General features: G+C 39.2%; 1 protein-coding gene across 2 annotated transcripts in view; it reads left to right on the forward strand.

Moving 5' to 3' along the window:
• Pcdh15 (protocadherin related 15) overlaps positions 1-19,118 on the forward strand; it is a 1,597,439-nt gene that overhangs the window by 415,973 nt on the left and 1,162,348 nt on the right. The gene's annotated exons all lie outside the window — the stretch shown is intronic.

A 19,118-nucleotide genomic window follows, 5' to 3' on the forward strand; every position in this document is an offset into this window, starting at 1 on the left:
TAATCAGAATTTTGAAATGACTAAAAGATATTTAAATAGATGAGAAACAAAGAGGCTAGAGGGAGATTGGCTGAGATGCCAATTGTAGGGTCTCCAGCAGTTTTCAGATGATATTGATTGTATATGAAATAACTAGGATATTGGTATATTAGAAGAAAGAAGACAGTGAAAGGTAGAGCACTGAGGCTTTAATGTAAGGCTGGAAAAATGAGCAGGAACATGCAAGGGAATAGCCAGAATTGTAGAAGAAAGGTGAGGAAGTACAGTGTCTTGGAACCCAAACAAATATACAGAAAATGCACTAAGAAAGGAAAATAAATCTACTTTATACCTGTGTGCCCTGTATAGATGCCTGGTGCAGAGAATCCCATGCTTTTCTTTCTTAGGAAAGAAAGAAAAGGGGAAAAAGTGTTTTTCTCACTTTCTTCTTTGTTTTAGAAAAAAACAGACAGGTAGTTGTATTATCTTCTCTCCATTTTTCAACTCCACCTACTAAAATGCATTTGAACTAGGTATCAATTAAATACCTTCTGTCCCATAGTAAAATATCAAGTTCTCTTCTCTCTCTTCCCTTATATCCGACTGTGTGCTCTTCTGTCTCTCCTTCCTTCCTTCCTTCCTTCCTTCCTTCCTTCCTTCCTTCCTTCCTTCCTTCCTTCCTTCCTTCCTTCCTTCCTTCCCTCCCTCACTCCTGTCATCAATAAATTTAATTAAACAAATATCTGTGAAGTTTGACTCTTGTATAATTTCTTCTGTACTATGAAATAATGGTTATCAAATAATAATTGATTACATTATTAGAAAGTAGAAAAGTAGATCCATGTATCATTTAAAGCATATTATTTTGTATCCTTAAGCATTTTCAGAATTTATTTGATAATACTAATCTTTTCCACTATTTTTACTCACACCTACATAGGTATTTGTCTCAATAATTTCCTCTGGTAACTGGCAGTCAGTTATTCACAGGAATACACCCACTCCTATATTCACACAGCAAATACAACATAATTTCCTAGTTTAATCAATTTTCAGTCCACTTGTGTTTAATTATGAGTTCACAATTTAAAGTATTTCTCTCTTACAAATAACATTTTTGGAAACTGAAGTTTCCTTTTATGAAACGTACAGTCTTCAACTATGATAAATTTCAAACCAGTTCATCATTCAGGTATTCTTATAAGTGGAATGGTTTTTCAAGTAAATCATAACATGTTTGTTTATAGTTAAACATTCAGTGACTATATATATATATATATATATATATATGTATATATCTTATAGATCAAATACTTGGGCTGGGATTGTGGCTCAGAGGTAGAGCACTAGCCTAGCACGGGCGGTACTTGGGTTCAATTCTCAGCACCACATTAAAAAAAAAATAAAGACATTGTGTTGTGTCCATCTACAAAAAAAAAGATTCATTCTTTCTCTCTCTCAAAAAAATATTATATTTATGCATAATAGGAATTAATCATAAGTAACATGTAATAAAGCAAACAATACTTTTTTCAGCAAGTGATTTTAATACTAGTTTGAATTCATTTAGATTTGTTTCCAAAGTACTTTGTGGAAATTGTGTGCTTTAAATTAATAGGTTCTCTTTTTCTGCTGTTTATTCTGGCTAATATTGAGAAAATATAGAGCAGTTAAACAGATCCAGTATTTAGTTTTGGAAATAAATTGAAGCATCAGTATAAAAAAATAGTTTTGTTTTTTTGAATATTAGTATTCACTAAGTAAAATACTTTATTTTTTATTGATTTTATTTTTTAAATACATGACAGTGAAATGTATTACAATTCTTATTACACATACAGAGAACAATTTTTTATCTCTCTGTTGGTATATAAAGTGTGTTCACACCAATTCATGTCTTCATACGTGTACTTTGGATAGTGATGTCCATCACATTCCACCATTATTGCTAATACCTGCCCCCTTCTTTTCCCTCCCAAACCTCTGCCCTATCTAGAATTTCTCTATTCCCTCCCATGTTGCCCCTCCCTACCCCGATATGGGTCAGTCATCTTATATCAGAGAAAACATTCAGCATTTGTTTTTTGGGGATTGGCTAACTTCACTTAGCATTATTTTCTCCAAGGCCATCAATTTACCTGCAAATACCATGATTTTATTTTCTTTTATTGCTGAGTAATATTACATTTTGTATATATGCCACATTTTTAATTCATTCATCTACTGAGGGGCATGTAGGTTGGATCCACAGTTTAGCTATTGTGAATTGTGTTGCTATAAACATTGATGTGGCTGTGTCCATGTAGTATGCTGTTTTTAAGACCTTTGGGTATAGACCCAGGAGAGGGATAGCTGGATCATTTATTGTTGTTTGTCTTCATAATTGCTGCCTTTCTTACTGGGGTACAATGATATCTTAGAGTAGTTTTGCTTTGCATTTCTGTAATCATGAGAGATGATGAACATTTTTTCATATATTTGTTAATTGATTGTATATCCTCTTCTGAGAAGTGTCTGTTCATGTCCTTGGCCCATTTGTTTATTGGGTTATTTGTTTTTTTGGTGTCTAGCTTTTTGAGTTCTTTATATACCCTAGAGATTAGTGCTCTATCTGATGTGTGAGGGGTAAAAATTTGCTCCTAGTATGTAGGCTCTCCATTCACCTCACAGATTGTTTCTTTTGCTGAGAAGAAACTTTTCAGTTTGAGTTCATCCCATTTATTGATTCTTGGTTTTAATTCTTGTGCTATAGGAGTCTTATTAAAGAAGTTGGGTGTGTAATCTCACATGATGAAGATTAGGGCCTACTTTTTTTTTCTATTAGATACAGAGTCTCTGGTTCAATTCCTAAATCCTTGATCCACTTTGAGTTGAGTTTAGTGCATGGTGAGAGATAGTGGTTTAATTTCATTTTGTTGCATATGCATTTCCAGTTTTCCCAGCACCATTTGTTGAAGAGGCTGTCTTTTCAGCAATGCATGTTTTTGGCACCTTTGTCTGATATAATTGTAATTTTATGGATTGGTCTCTGTGTCCTGTATTCTGTACCATTGGTCTACCAGTCTGTTTTGGTGGCAATACCATGCTGTTTTTGTTACTCTTGCTCTGTAGTATAGTTTAAGGTCTGGTATAGTGATGCCACCTGCTTCACTCTTCCTGCTAAAGATTGCTTTAGCTATTCTGGATTTTTATCTTTCCAGATGAATTTCATGATTGCTTTTTCTATTTCTATGAGTAATGCCAATGGGATTTTTATCTGAATTGCATTAAATGTGTATAGTGCTATTGCTAGTGTGGTCATCTTGATAATATTATTTCTGCCTATCCAAGAGCAAGGTAGATCTTTCCATCTTCTAAGGTCTTCTTTGATTTCTTTCTTTAGGGTTCTGTAGTTTTTCTTGTATAGATCTTTTACCTCTTTGATTGAGTTGATTCCCAGGCATTTTATTTTATTTTATTTTTGAGGCTATTGTAAATGCAGTAGTTTTCCTTGTTTCCCTTTCTGAGGATTTCTCACTGATATACAGAAATGCCTTTGACTTAAGGGTGTTGATTTTATATCCTGCTACTTTGCTCAATTCATTTACTACTTCTAGAAGTTTTCTATTGGAACTTTTAAATTCTTTCAGGTATAGAATCATATCATCAGCAAATAGTGCTAATTTAAGTGCTTCCTTTTCTTTAGGTATCCCTTTAATTTCTTTCATCTGTCTAATTACTCTGGCCAGTATTTGAAGAACTGTGTTAAATAAACGTGGTGAAACAGGGCATCCCTGTTTTGTTCCAGTTTTTAGAGGGAATGCCTTCAGTTTTTCTCCATTTAGAATGACATTGGCCTGAGGCTTAGCAAAGATTGCCTTTATGATGGTGAGATATGTTCCTAAAATCCCTAGTTTTTCTAGTGTTTTTAACATGAAGGGGTGCTGAATTTTGTCAAATGCTTTTTGCTTTTCTGCATCTATTGAGATGATTATATGATTCTTATCTTTGAGTCTATTGTTGTGATGAATTACATTTATTGATTTCTGTATGTTGAATCAACCTTGCATCCCTGGGATGAATTCCACTTGATCATGGTGTACAATCTTTTTGAAATGTTTTTGTATTCAATTTGCCAGAATTTTATTGAGAATTTTTGCATGTATGTTCACTAGCAATATTGTTCTGATGTTTTCTTTCTTTGATGTGTCTTTGCCTGGTTTTAGAATCAGGGTAAGATTGGCCTCATAGAATGAGTTTGGAAGTGCTGCCTCTTTTTCTATTTCCTGAAATAAATTGGAGAGTATTGTTATTAGTTCTTATTTAAAGTTCTTGTAGAACTTGGCTGTGTATCCATCTGATCCTGGGATTTTCTTGGTTGGTAAGCTTCTGATGGCATCTTCTTTTTCATTACTTGATATTTGTTTATTTAAATTGTGTGTATCTTCCTGATTCAATCTGGGCAAATCATATGACTTAAGAAATTTGTCAATGCCTTCAATATCTTCTATTTTATTGTAGTATAAGTTTTCAAAATAATTTTGAATTATTCTCTATATTTCTATAGTGTCGTAAATACAGATACTGTTGTGATATTACCTTTTTCATCACATATGCTGTTAATTTGAGTTTATTCTCTCCTTCTCTTCATTAGCATAGCTAGGGGTCTGTCTATTTTATTCATTTTTTTCAAAGAACCAACTTTCTGTTTTGTCATTTTTTTTAATTGTTTCTTTTGTTCTGATTTCATTGATTTCAGCTCTAATTTTAATTATTTCTTGCCTTATACTGCTTTTGCTGCTGATTTGTTCTTCTTTTTCTATGGCTTTGAGATGTAGTGTGAGGTCATTTACTCGTTGACTTTTTCTTCTTTTAAGGAATGAACTCCATGCAATGAACTTTCCTCTTAGTACTGCTCTCATAGTGTCCCAGAGATTTTGATATGTTGTGTCTGTCTTCTCATTTACCTCTAAGAATTTTTTAATCTCCTCCTTGATGTCTTCTGAAACCTATTGTTCATTCTTTAGCATATTTAGTCCCCAGGTGATGGAGAAATTTTTATTTTTTATTTTGTCATTGATTCCCACTTTCATTCCTTTATGATCTGATAAAATGCATGGTAGTATCTCTACTTTTTTGTATTTGCTGAGAGTTGCTTTGTGGCATATTATATGGTCTATTTTAAAGAAAGAAAGATCCATGTGCTTCTGAGAAGAAAGTGTATCTGCTTGATGCAGGTTGAAATATTCTATATATGTAAATTAAGTCTAAGTTATTGATTGTATTATTGATAGTTTCTTTATTCAACTTTTGTTTGGAAGAGTTATCCAGTGGTGAGAGAGATGTGTTAAAGTCACCCAAGACTATTATGTTGTGGTCTATTTGACTTTTGAACTTGAGAAGAATTTGTTTGATGAGCATAGCTGCACCATTGTTTGGGGCATATATATTTATGATTGTTATGTCTTGTTGGTGTATGGTTTCCTTGAGCAGTATGTAATGTGCATCTTTATACCTTTTGATAAACTTTGGCTACTTTATTTGTCTACTTTATTGATATGGAGATGGAAACTCTTCTTGCTTTTGCAATCCATCTGAGTGGTATGATTTTTCCCAACCTTTCACTTTCAGTCTATGTATGTCTTTTCCTATTAGATGAGTCTCTGAGAGGCAGCATATTGTTTGTTTGTTTTGATCCAATCTGCCAGCCTATGTCTTTTGAGTTTAAGCCATTAACATTCAGGGTTATTATTGATTCATGGTTTGTATTCCCAAAAATATTCGTTTATTTTTGTGATTTAACTTGACTTGATTTTCTTCTTTGATTAGTTTTTTCTTTAGAATACTACCTCCCTCTGCTGATTTTCATTATTGTTTTTTGTCTCCTCTTTATGAACTATTTTTCCAAGGGTATTTTGTAGTGCCAGTTTTCTAGCTATAAATTATTTTAACTTTTGTTTATTTCATCTTCAAATCTAAAGCTTAATTTTGTTGGATACAAGATTCTTGATTGGCACTCATTTTCTTTCAGAGCTTGATATTTGTTATCCCAGGATCTTCTAGCTTTCAGGGTCTGTGTTGAAAATCTCTTATTATCCTAATTGGTTGTCCCCTAGATGTAATCTGATTCCTTTCTCTGTGGCTTTTCAAATTCTCTCCTTATTTTGTATATTGGGCATTTTCATTATAGTGTGCGTTGGTGTGGATCTGTTGAGATTTTTTATATTTGGCGTCCTGTAGGCATCTTTAATTTGGATTTCCAATTCATTCTTTATGTTTGGAAAGTTTCTTGATATTATTTCATTGAATATATCGTTCATTCCTTTGGTTTGAACCTCTCTGCCTTCCTCTATCCCAATAACTCTTAAATTTGATCCATATTCCTTGAATGTTCTGCTTGTGATTTCTTACCATTATATCTGTGTGGTCTATGTTCTTTTCAAGATTATATATTTTATTTTCATTTTCTGATGTCCTATCTTCCAAGTGGTCTACTCTGTTGGTGATGCCTTCATTTGAGCTTTTAATTTGGTTTATTGTTTCTTTCATTTCAAGAATTTCTGGGGTTTTTTGTTGTTGTTTTGTTAGAACCTCTATCTTCCTGTTCAGTTGATATTTTGCTTCCTGTATTTGATTATGTAGCTCTTTGTGGAAGTGATCTTTCACTGCCTATATTTTCTCTCTTATATCTTCCTTGAGTTCACAGAATATTTTAAACATGTACATCCTGAACTCCTTCTCTATAATTTCTTCTGCTGTGGCTGCTAATGGTTTTAATGATGTGGTGTCTTGATTTGTCTGGGGCACTTTCTTCCCTTGTCTTTTTATGTTGCTCATTTGTCTTCCTTTCCAGCTCTGTGGGTCTGGAGTGTTACTGTTTTTACCCTATAAGTTTGTAGTACTCTTGTGGGGTTCCAAGATTTCTTCTTTGTGGGGAGAGACAATGTTAACAAATCCAATATCAACAATATACTGCCTGTGAACAATTTGTTGTTATTAAGATGTTTACATCTCAATGTACAAAAATGTTGGATTCAATTATTATCTAAAATATAATCAGTAGTTTTGTAAAAAGGTTTACAGTTTCTGACAATGGACAATGAACTGTGGGTGGGGACATAGGATGATATGTTGAGGAGGTAGGCTGTAAGGATATAGTTTTAATATATGTTAAGATGTGTGAAAGAGAAATCTAATGAAGAGGTTAATCGCAAGAGGAAGTAATTTAGAGTAAAAAAGTACTTGGGAAAACAGTAGAGTTCATAAAACAAACACACAATTGTTAAAATAGTAAAATTTTGAGGGGGAAAGAAAAATGAAAGAAGAAAATGGAAAAGAAAAAAGGGTACATACAACACTTCTATGTTATATTATTCAGATGACTGGGTCCTCAAAAATCATATTTCTTGGGAAATTCTTGGTTTCACATATGTTGGGGATATGATAGCTAGAGTACAGAGGGGTAAAAGAGAGAAAAAACAAAAACAAAAACAGAAGGCAGAAAACAGAGTTGTTGCTAGTTTTAGAGATCCATAGCTTTCCTGCTTCTCTTCTCATCCAACAGGTTGGGTCGTCTATTGTAAGCTGGTGTCTCTGCCCTCAGGATGTTGGAGGTAACTAGGGTGGGAAGACTGGTCCTGGCACAGGTTACCTGGAAGCAGGGAGAGGCACCCAGACCCTGCAGAGTGGCTGCACCTCACAGGTCTCTTTTTATGACCACTCATATAATTTGAGCACCCGGTACTATCTCCCTATTTTGCCTGGAGATTTCCAAGTTCCTGTTCTCTCTGTTAGGCTCAAAATTTTAGCCCCATCTCCCTTTCCCTTAGCAGTTCCCAATTTAGGAAACTCTTACACCAGGGCTCCCTTGAGCAGTTCCCTGATCACACTGCACACCTTTGTTGGGCAGATACTGTGTTGGGGAGGAAGGAAGATTGGAAAGCTGGTACCTGGTCACTGGAGATCCAATCTGAGAGCTGCCCCCACCTAATATGGAAAGAATATTGCACCAAGATGGAGGCGATCTGCTTTCAGCACCAGGGTGTCTGGTGAGGTGGGGGGAGCTGGGCAATGGTATTATGCTGTGGATCGGTAGCAGCTAAGTGACCTGCATGGGAGTAGAATGAAGTCTTGCCAATCTGCACAGGTTTTGATAGGTGATTCTTCTAAGGCGCTCTTTGAGCCTTGTGTGGGCTAGAACTTTGGGCTTTGGGTTCTGCTCAAAGACCAGCATCCTACTGGAATGCTGAGGTGGGGAGCCCTGCATGGGGTCACAGCACTGGTGATTTCTGTGGAGAGCAGCTGCATCTCAGAGATGTAGTATTTTGACTCGGTGATATCTAGATCACAGAGCAACACAGAATGCTGCCTCTCTCTGGTCTGCTAGCTTCCTCCCCTAAATGAAATACTTTAGAGATTGGTACTAATTCTAAGATATTACTTCATTTTACCAATTTAAGATATTACTTCATAAACATTTTCAGTTTCTGAAAATGTATAAGCTATTAATTTATTAAAATCTAACATTCTCTGTATAAGCTCTGATTTATTGTTCTTCTAATCTAGGTAACAGAAATGTTTTTAAAAAGTAGCATTTTAAGAAATTATTTGGTCTTGTAGTTATTTCAAGAAAGTATATGCACAATCGCATGAAATTAATTTTTTTTGCAGAATCACAATTTATGTATGCTGAAAGCTAGTGTTTCATTCATCTTTTAGCTCCTGATGTGGATTCATTAAATCTTCTAAGTACTAATTTATAATATTCTACAGTTTCTACTGTATTATATTAAAGTGTAATAATTACTCAGAAATCCTGGTGGGCAACTTCACTGTATTACCAAATAGACTCAAAGCACAATACAAAATAACTTCTTTTAGAAAGGGACTATTTGGAGTTTCAACACTATAAGAGATATAAAGAACCCCTAGGGAAAATCTGGCTATTTCTGGTCCTTGAAGCTAAACTAAAACTAATGTCCAATCAGGAAATCTCTGTAATAACTTTTTTTTCTTATTGTGACTACTATTGTTTAAACCACTTAAAAAAAAAACTCAATCTTATTTAATTTCTTGCAATAACCTAATTTTGTAAGGAGTTTCCAAAATGTGTTCCATGAAGCCTTGAAGTTGTTAAAAAACAAACAAACAAAAAAACAAAAACAGTTCCTATTTGTTACCAGGGAGCCACAGTAGGCTTAGGAGCAGGGCGTGGTAGTGGAAAAATTTTGAAGATTCTATTAAACATCATCCATAGTTTGGTTGAAAAAGTTCTACTGATATGTTTTATCAATTATTTTAACTTTAAATTTCATTGTGAAAAAAAAGTTGCTGAATATGCTGCTAAATTTTTTTAAATGTTGAGCACTGTCTGCCTCATTTTCTTTTTTTTTTTTTTTTTTTATTGATTGTTCAAAACATTACAGAGCTCAAGACATATCATCTTTCATACATTTGACTCAATTGGGTTTTGTACTCCCCAAATACATAATACAGACTCACTTCTGTTACATACTCACATTTTTACATAATGGCTTATTAGTGACTGTTGTATTCTGCTACCTTTCCTATCCCCTACTATCCCCCCTCCCCTCCCCTCCCCTCCCATCTTCCCTCTCTACCTCCTCTGCTGTTGTTCAATTCTTTCCCCCTTTTTTTTTTTTCCCCCCACCCCCTTGCCCCTCATAACCTCTTATAATTTTGTGTATCACTGAAGGTCTCCTACCATTTCCATATGTTTTCCCTTCTCTCTTGCTTTCTCTCCCCCCATTCGTCTTAGTTTACTGTTAGTCTTTTCCTCATGCTCTTCCTTCCTGTTCTATTCTTAGTGGCTCTCTTTATATCAAAGAAGACATTTGACATTTGTTTTTTAGGGCTTGGCTAGCTTCACTTAGCATAATCTGCTCTAATGCCATCCATTTCCCTGCAAATTCTATGATTTTGTCGTTTCTTAGTGCTGCATAATACTCCATTGTGTATAGCTGCCACAATTTTTTTATCCACTCATCTATTGAAGGGCATCTAGGTTGGTTCCACAGTCTAGCTATTGTGAATTGTGCTGCTATAATCATTGATGTGGCCGTATCCGTATAGTGTGCTCTTTTAAGGTCCTCAGGGAATAGTCCAAGAAGGGCAATAGCTGGGTCAAATGGTGGATCCATTCCCAGCTTTCCCAGGAATCTCCATACTGCTTTCCAGATTGGCCTCACCATTTTGCAGTCCCACCAGCAGTGAACAAGTGTGCCCTTTTCCCCACATCCTCGCCAACACTTATTGTTGTTTGACTTCATAATGGCTGCCAATCTTACAGGAGTGAAATGGTATCTTAGGGTGGTTTTGATTTGCATTTCTCTGATTGCTAGAGATGGTGAGCATTTTCTCATGTGCTTGTGGATTGATTGTATGTCCTCCTCTGAGAAGTGTCTGTTCAGGTCCTTGGCCCATTTGTTGATTGGATTATTTGTTATCTTATTGTTTAATTTTTTGAGTTCTTTGTACATTCTGGATATTAGGGCTCTATCTGAGGTGTGAGGGGTAAAAATTTGTTCCCAGGATGTAGGCTCTCTATTTACCTCTTTTACTGTTTCTCTTGCTGAGAAAAAACTTTTTAGTTTAAGTAGGTCCCATTTATTTATTCTTGTCATTAACTCTTGGGCTACGGGCGTTCTATTAAGGAATTTGGAGCCCGCCCCCACAATATGTAGATCGTAGCCAACTTTTCCTTCTATCAGACGCAGTGTCTCTGTTTTTATATCTAGCTCCTTGATCCATTTTGAGTTAACTTTTGTGGCTGGCGAGAGAAAGGGATTCAATTTCATTTTGTTGCATATGGATTTCCAATTTTCCCAGCACCATTTGTTGAAGATGCTATCCTTCCTCCATTGCATGTTTTTAGCCCCTTTATCAAATATAAGATAGTTGTAACTTTGTGGATTAGTCTCTGTGTCCTCTATTCTGTACCATTGGTCCACCTGCCTGTTTTGGTACCAGTACCATGCTGTTTTTGTTACTATTGCTTTGTAGTACAGTTTGAGCTCTGGTATCGCTATACCTCCAGATTCACACTTCCTGCTTAGAATTGCTTTTGCTATTCTGGGTCTTTTGTTTTTCCATATGAATTTCATGATTGCTTTATCTATTTCTACAAGAAATGTCTTTGGGATTCTGATTGGCATCGCATTAAACCTGTAGAGAACTTTGGGTAATATCGCCATTTTGATGATGTTAGTTCTGCCTATCCATGAACAGGGTACATTTTTCCATCTTCTGAGATCTTCTTCTATCTCTCTCTTTAAGGTTCTGTAGTTTTCATTGTATAAATCTTTCACCTCTTTTGTTAGGTTGATTCCCAAGTATCTTATTTTCTTTGAGGATATTGTGAATGGAGTGGTTTTCCTTATTTCCATTTCAGAGGTTTTGTTGCTGATATACAGGAATGCCTTTGATTTGTGCGTGTTGATTTTATATCCTGCCACTTTGCTGAATTCATTTATTAACTCTAGTAGCTTCTTTGTAGATCCTTTTGGGTCTGTTAAGTAGATTATCATGTCATCTGCAAATAGCGATAATTTAATTTCTTCTTTTCCTATTTTTATGCCTTTAATTTCTTTTGTCTGTCTAATTGCTCTGGCTAGTACTTCGAGAACTAAATTGAATAGAAGTGGTGATAGAGGACATCCCTGTCTTGTTCCAGATTTTAGAGGGAATGCCTTCAGTTTTTCTCCGTTTAGGATGATGCTAGCCTGAGGTTTAGCATATATAGCTTTTACAATGTTGAGGTAAGTTCCTGATATCCCTAGTTTTTCTAATGTTTTGAACATAAAGGGATGTTGTATTTTGTCAAATGCTTTTTCTGCATCTATCGAGATGATCATATGGTTCTTGTCTTTAAGCCTATTGATGTGGTGAATAGCATGTATTGATTTCCGTATATTGAACCAGCCTTGCATCCCAGGGATGAATCCTACTTGATCATGGTGCACAAGTTTTCTGATATGTTTTTGTATTCGATTCGCCAGAATTTTATTGAGAATTTTTGCATCCAAGTTCATTAGAGATATTGGTCTGTAGTTTTCTTTCTTTGAAGTGTCTTTGTCTGGTTTTGGGATCAGGGTGATGTTGGCCTCATAGAATGAATTTGGAAGAGCTCCTTCTTTTTCTATTTCTTGAAATAGTTTGAAAAGTATTGGTATTAGTTCTTCTTTGAAGGTTTTGTAGAACTCCGCTGTATACCCATCAGGTCCAGGGCTTTTCTTGGTTGGTAGTCTTTTGATGGCTTCTTCTATTTCTTCCTTTGTTATTGGTCTGTTTAAACTGTGTGTGTCTTCCTGTCTCAATCTGGGCAAATCATATGCCTTAAGAAATTTATCGATATCCTCGCTATCTTCTATTTTATTAGAATATAGGGTTTCAAAATACTTTCTAATTATCTTCTGTATTTCTGTAGTGTCTGTTGTGATATTGCCTTTTTCATCCCGTATATTAGTAATTTGAGTTCTCTCTCTTCTTCTTTTTGTTAGCATAGCTAAGGGCTTGTCTATCTTATTTATTTTTTCAAAGAACCAACTTTTAGTTTTATCAATTTTTTCAATGGTTTTTTTTGTTTCAATTTCGTTTATTTCTGCTCTAATTTTAATTATTTCTTGTCTTCTACTACAATTGCTGTTGTTTTGTTCTTCCTTTTCTAGGTTTTTGAGGTGTAGTGTGAGTTCATTTATTTGTTGGTTTTTTCTTTTTTTGATGAAAGAACTCCAGGATATGAATTTCCCTCTTAAAACTGCTTTCATTGTGTCCCATAGATTCCGGTATGTTGTGTCTGTATTATCATTTGACTCTAAGAATTTTTTTATCTCTTCCTTTATGTCTTCTGTAACCCATTGATCATTCAATAACATATTGTTCATTTTCCATGTGGTGTAGGATTTCTCCTTCCTTTTTTTATCATTGATTTCCAATTTCATTCCATTATGGTCAGATATGGTGCATGGTATTATCTCCACACTTTTATATTTACTAAGATTTGCCTTATGGCATAATATATGGTCTATTTTTGAGTAGGATCCATGTGCTGCTGAGAAGAACGTGTATCCACTTGATGATGGTTGGTATATTCTATATATGTCAGTTAGGTCTAGGTTATTGATTGTGCTGTTGAGTTCTATAGTTTCTTTATTCAGTTTTTGTCTAGAGGATCTGTCTAATGGCGAGAGCGGTGTGTTGAAGTCACCCGTAATTATTGTGTTATGGTCTATTTGACTCTTGAACTTGAGGAGCGTTTGTTTTATGTAGATTGCAGCTCCATTGTTTGGTGCATACAAATTGATAATTGTTATGTCTTGTTGGTGGATGGTCCCTTTTAACAGTATATAGTGTCCTTCTTTATCCTTCTTAATTAACTTAGGTTTGAAGTTGATTTTATTTGATATGAGTATGGCCACTCCTGCTTGCTTCCGAGGGCCATGTGAGTGGTATGATTTTTCCCAACCTTTTACCTTCAGCCTGTGTATGTCTTTTCCTATCATATGAGTCTCCTGAAGGCAGCATATTGTTGGATTTGTTTTTTTGATCCAGGTTGCTAGCCTATGTCTCTTGATTGGTGAGTTTAGGCCATTAACATTTAAAGTCACAATTGAGATATGATTTGTACTTCCAGTCATGCTTCTTTATTTATTTATTTTAGTTTGGCTAGTTTTACTTTTTTTGGTTATTTTCCTCCTCCTTTACTGAGATACCTCTTGTTGTTAGTTTTGGGCACTATTTTTCAATTCCTCTTCTTGTAGTATATTGCTCAGAATGCTTTGCAGTGCTGGTTTTCTTGCTGCAAATTCTTTTAGCTTTTGTTTATCGTGAAAGATTTTAATTTCGTTGTCAAATCTGAAGCTCAATTTTGCTGGATACAGTATTCTTGGTTGAAATCCATTATTTTTCAGCGTTTGAAATACATTGTTCCAGGATCTTCTCGCTTTCAAAGTCTGTGCTGAGAAATCAGTCGTTAACCTAATTGGTTTACCCCTGAATGTAATCTGTCTCTTTTCTCTGGTAGCTTTTAATATTCTCTCCTTGTCCTGTATGTTGGCTATCTTCATAATTATGTGTCTTGGAGTTGGTCTATTATAGTTTTGAATGTTTGGGGTCCTGTAGGCTTCCAGGATTTGGCAATCCATTCCATCTTTCATCTCTGGGAAGTTTTCTACAATTATTTCATTTAATATGCTGTCCATTCCTTTGGTTTGAATCTCTGTGCCTTCTTCTATCCCGATGACTCTCAAATTTGGTTTTTTAATGACATCCCATATCTCTTGAATAGATTGCTCATGGGATTTAAGCATCTTTTCTGTGTTGACTATACTCTTTTCAAGTTGATAAACCTTGTCTTCATTATCTGATGTTCTGACTTCTACTTGATCAAGTCTATTTGTAATATTCTCGTTTGAGTTTTTAATTTGGTTTATAGTTTCCTGCAATTCTAGGATTATAGTTTGATTCTTTTTTAAGATCTCTATCTCCTGGTAGAGCTCGTTCTTTGCCATTTGAATTTGTTTGTTTAATTCATTTTCAAAATATATTTTTATTGCTTGGACTTGCTGTCTCATGTCTTCTCTAATATTCCTTTCCATTTGAGTTAGGAATGCCTTGAGTTCTTTCCCTATCCTTGCTTCTGATGTTTCTATGTCCTCTTGTAGAATTAAGTTGTCTTGCATTGTTTGTACTCCTTTTTTCCCTTGTTTTCTCATGCTGTCCCCGTTGCTTTCCAGCTCTATTTGATTGTCGTGTTTCTGTTCTCTTCTATAGATTTGTTTTGGTTCTGTTTTACTCTGATGCCTCTCCTTAGTGTTGTTAAACTATGCCTGCTGACGTGGATTCCACTGTGAAGGAAGATCCGACGTCCCAGCTCCAGTGACGACACTACTTTGCTATGACTGGCCCCAGTTCCTTGCCTGGGTGTCCTGATGAGGTGGTGTGACTGCACTGTCTCTGTTTGATTTCAGCTCCCAGTCGCGGCAGGCAGGCGGTCTCTAGCCGCCCAGTATCACAGGCCGCGGGCGGGTGATCGGTCACCTGTGGCCGGGTGTTCTCCTACCACCCAGCTATGCGGGCAGTGGGTGAACTGTCGCCGGCGGGCCTGCAATTTCCAGCTGCCCAGTCTTGAGGGCCTTGCCTCTAGCTTCCTGGTTTCTCCTGCTAGCCTTCTGTAGCCGCAGGGCAGGCCGCATGAATCAGTGGGCCTGGATCTCCGGGGTCCCACAGTTGGCAATTGGGATCCCAGGCACTCTGTCCTTTAGATTTTCCTGCTTGCCCCACCCCCAGCTCTAGCCAGACAGGTTTCCTTTTGGCTGCAGATGGGTGGGGGGGTTGCAGGTCAGGTGCCTCTAGTTCCCCCCTAGTCTTTATGCAGGCTCACTCTGATTCTCCCTCCCCCGGCAAGCCTAGGAGAGAGTTTATGCGAGTTCCCGATGTATGGGGGATGGGCTGAGTGCCACACACCTGTTTTGTTGTTGAGATCTGTCGGAGAATGGGTGGATATATCAGCTGCTCAAGATGCTGACTGCTGATTCCCTTGGTGGAGTGTCCGCTGCGGGGGATGGGACTGTACCGCTTCCTTCCCCGTCTAAACTCCCGTACTCAGCCCGGGGGGTCAGTGCGGGCTTGGCTGGTGGGATTCCACCTGGTCGCAGCCGAGCCTCTCCCTGCTTGCTAATTAATGGCTTCCCTGGGGCGCCACGCCTTCTGTAGCCGCAGGGCAGGCCGCAGGAATCAGTGGGCCTGGATCTCCGGGGTCCCACAGTTGGCAATTGGGATCCCAGGCACTCTGTTCTTTGGATTTTCCTGCTTGCCCCACCCCCAGCTCTAGCCAGACAGGTTTCCTTTTGGCTGCAGATGGGTAGGGGGGGTTGCAGGTCAGGTGCCTCTAGTTCCCCCCTAGTCTTTATGCAGGCTCACTCTGATTCTCCCTCCCCCGGCAAGCCTAGGAGAGAGTTTATGCGAGTTCCCGATGTATGGGGGATGGGCTGAGTGCCACACACCTGTTTTGTTGTTGAGATCTGTCGGAGAATGGGTGGATATATCAGCTGCTCAAGATGCTGACTGCTGATTCCCTTGGTGGAGTGTCCGCTGCGGGGGATGGGACTGTACCGCTTCCTTCCCCGTCTAAACTCCCGTACTCAGCCCGGGGGGTCAGTGCGGGCTTGGCTGGTGGGATTCCACCTGGTCGCAGCCGAGCCTCTCCCTGCTTGCTAATTAATGGCTTCCCTGGGGCGCCACGCCTTCTGTAGCCGCAGGGCAGGCCGCAGGAATCAGTGGGCCTGGATCTCGGGGTCCCACAGTTGGCAATTGGGATCCCAGGCACTCTGTCCTTTGGATTTTCCTGCTTGCCCCACCCCCAGCTCTAGCCAGACAGGTTTCCTTTTGGCTGCAGATGGGTGGGGGGGTTGCAGGTCAGGTGCCTCTAGTTCCCCCCTAGTCTTTATGCAGGCTCACTCTGATTCTCCCTCCCCCGGCAAGCCTAGGAGAGAGTTTATGCGAGTTCCCGATGTATGGGGGATGGGCTGAGTGCCACACACCTGTTTTGTTGTTGAGATCTGTCGGAGAATGGGTGGATATATCAGCTGCTCAAGATGCTGACTGCTGATTCCCTTGGTGGAGTGTCCGCTGCGGGGGATGGGACTGTACCGCTTCCTTCCCCGTCTAAACTCCCGTACTCAGCCCGGGGGGTCAGTGCGGGCTTGGCTGGTGGGATTCCACCTGGTCGCAGCCGAGCCTCTCCCTGCTTGCTAATTAATGGCTTCCCTGGGGCGCCACGCCTTCTGTAGCCGCAGGGCAGGCCGCAGGAATCAGTGGGCCTGGATCTCGGGGTCCCACAGTTGGCAATTGGGATCCCAGGCACTCTGTCCTTTGGATTTTCCTGCTTGCCCCACCCCCAGCTCTAGCCAGACAGGTTTCCTTTTGGCTGCAGATGGGTAGGGGGGGTTGCAGGTCAGGTGCCTCTAGTTCCCCCCTAGTCTTTATGCAGGCTCACTCTGATTCTCCCTCCCCCGGCAAGCCTAGGAGAGAGTTTATGCGAGTTCCCGATGTATGGGGGATGGGCTGAGTGCCACACACCTGTTTTGTTGTTGAGATCTGTCGGAGAATGGGTGGATATATCAGCTGCTCAAGATGCTGACTGCTGATTCCCTTGGTGGAGTGTCCGCTGCGGGGGATGGGACTGTACCGCTTCCTTCCCCGTCTAAACTCCCGTACTCAGCCCGGGGGGTCAGTGCGGGCTTGGCTGGTGGGATTCCACCTGGTCGCAGCCGAGCCTCTCCCTGCTTGCTAATTAATGGCTTCCCTGGGGCGCCACGCCTTCTGTAGCCGCAGGGCAGGCCGCAGGAATCAGTGGGCCTGGATCTCCGGGGTCCCACAGTTGGCAATTGGGATCCCAGGCACTCTGTCCTTTGGATTTTCCTGCTTGCCCCACCCCCAGCTCTAGCCAGACAGGTTTCCTTTTGGCTGCAGATGGGTAGGGGGGGTTGCAGGTCAGGTGCCTCTAGTTCCCCCCTAGTCTTTATGCAGGCTCACTCTGATTCTCCCTCCCCCGGCAAGCCTAGGAGAGAGTTTATGCGAGTTCCCGATGTATGGGGGATGGGCTGAGTGCCACACACCTGTTTTGTTGTTGAGATCTGTCGGAGAATGGGTGGATATATCAGCTGCTCAAGATGCTGACTGCTGATTCCCTTGGTGGAGTGTCCGCTGCGGGGGATGGGACTGTACCGCTTCCTTCCCCGTCTAAACTCCCGTACTCAGCCCGGGGGGTCAGTGCGGGCTTGGCTGGTGGGATTCCACCTGGTCGCAGCCGAGCCTCTCCCTGCTTGCTAATTAATGGCTTCCCTGGGGCGCCACACCTTCTGTAGCCGCAGGGCAGGCCGCAGGAATCAGTGGGCCTGGATCTCCGGGGTCCCACAGTTGGCAATTGGGATCCCAGGCACTCTGTCCTTTGGATTTTCCTGCTTGCCCCACCCCCAGCTCTAGCCAGACAGGTTTCCTTTTGGCTGCAGATGGGTGGGGGGGTTGCAGGTCAGGTGCCTCTAGTTCCCCCCTAGTCTTTATGCAGGCTCACTCTGATTCTCCCTCCCCCGGCAAGCCTAGGAGAGAGTTTATGCGAGTTCCCGATGTATGGGGGATGGGCTGAGTGCCACACACCTGTTTTGTTGTTGAGATCTGTCGGAGAATGGGTGGATATATCAGCTGCTCAAGATGCTGACTGCTGATTCCCTTGGTGGAGTGTCCGCTGCGGGGGATGGGACTGTACCTCTTCCTTCCCCGTCTAAACTCCCGTACTCAGCCCGGGGGGTCAGTGCGGGCTTGGCTGGTGGGATTCCACCTGGTCGCAGCCGAGCCTCTCCCTGCTTGCTAATTAATGGCTTCCCTGGGGCGCCACGCCTTCTGTAGCCGCAGGGCAGGCCGCAGGAATCAGTGGGCCTGGATCTCCGGGGTCCCACAGTTGGCAATTCTGCCTCATTTTCTTCGTTTAAAGAGGTAATTTATTAATATTTATAGCATAAAATTGATGTATGAATTTTCTTCTTATTTTGTTATCTTTTATGTTGTATTTTAGTGTACATCATTTATAGAAATAATTTTAAAGTAACATTTTGGTATTTTTAACTGCCTCCTATTATTCTATAGAAAACAAATAAAATTTGGTTGTAGGAAACAAGTCATAGGTTTTCTTTTCCATAAATTAAGTATGTTTGTTGAAGTCCTATATTCTTCACAATTGTAAAAGAATATGTTTAGATGTTTGAAACAAAATATACCTATTTCTATCTATTTCTGTACCTATTTCCTGAAATATAAAAAGATATATGATTAATTAAGAAATAATCTCTAACTTTGAGGAATATCAAAAACAGTAGGAATAATAGTAATATTTAAGTTTTCTCAAGATTTTGCATTGCCTTACCATAAGATTATTTATTTCTCCTTTGACAAACATATATATAAAAATTGTGACACCAAGGTAATAATAGTATAGGACAAAACTCTCAAACCTAAAAGATGTTATAGACTCAAAAGTAATCTACTTAGTGTCCTTTGATGGTCTTGAATCTATATTACATGATAAACAATATATTTTTAAAGTTTCATTTAAGAAGAATTTATTCTGTGCTCTCTTATTAGGACTT

The sequence above is a fragment of the Ictidomys tridecemlineatus genome, chromosome 1, assembly GCF_052094955.1.
Source record: "Ictidomys tridecemlineatus isolate mIctTri1 chromosome 1, mIctTri1.hap1, whole genome shotgun sequence".
NCBI classification, from domain to species: Eukaryota; Metazoa; Chordata; class Mammalia; order Rodentia; family Sciuridae; genus Ictidomys; species Ictidomys tridecemlineatus.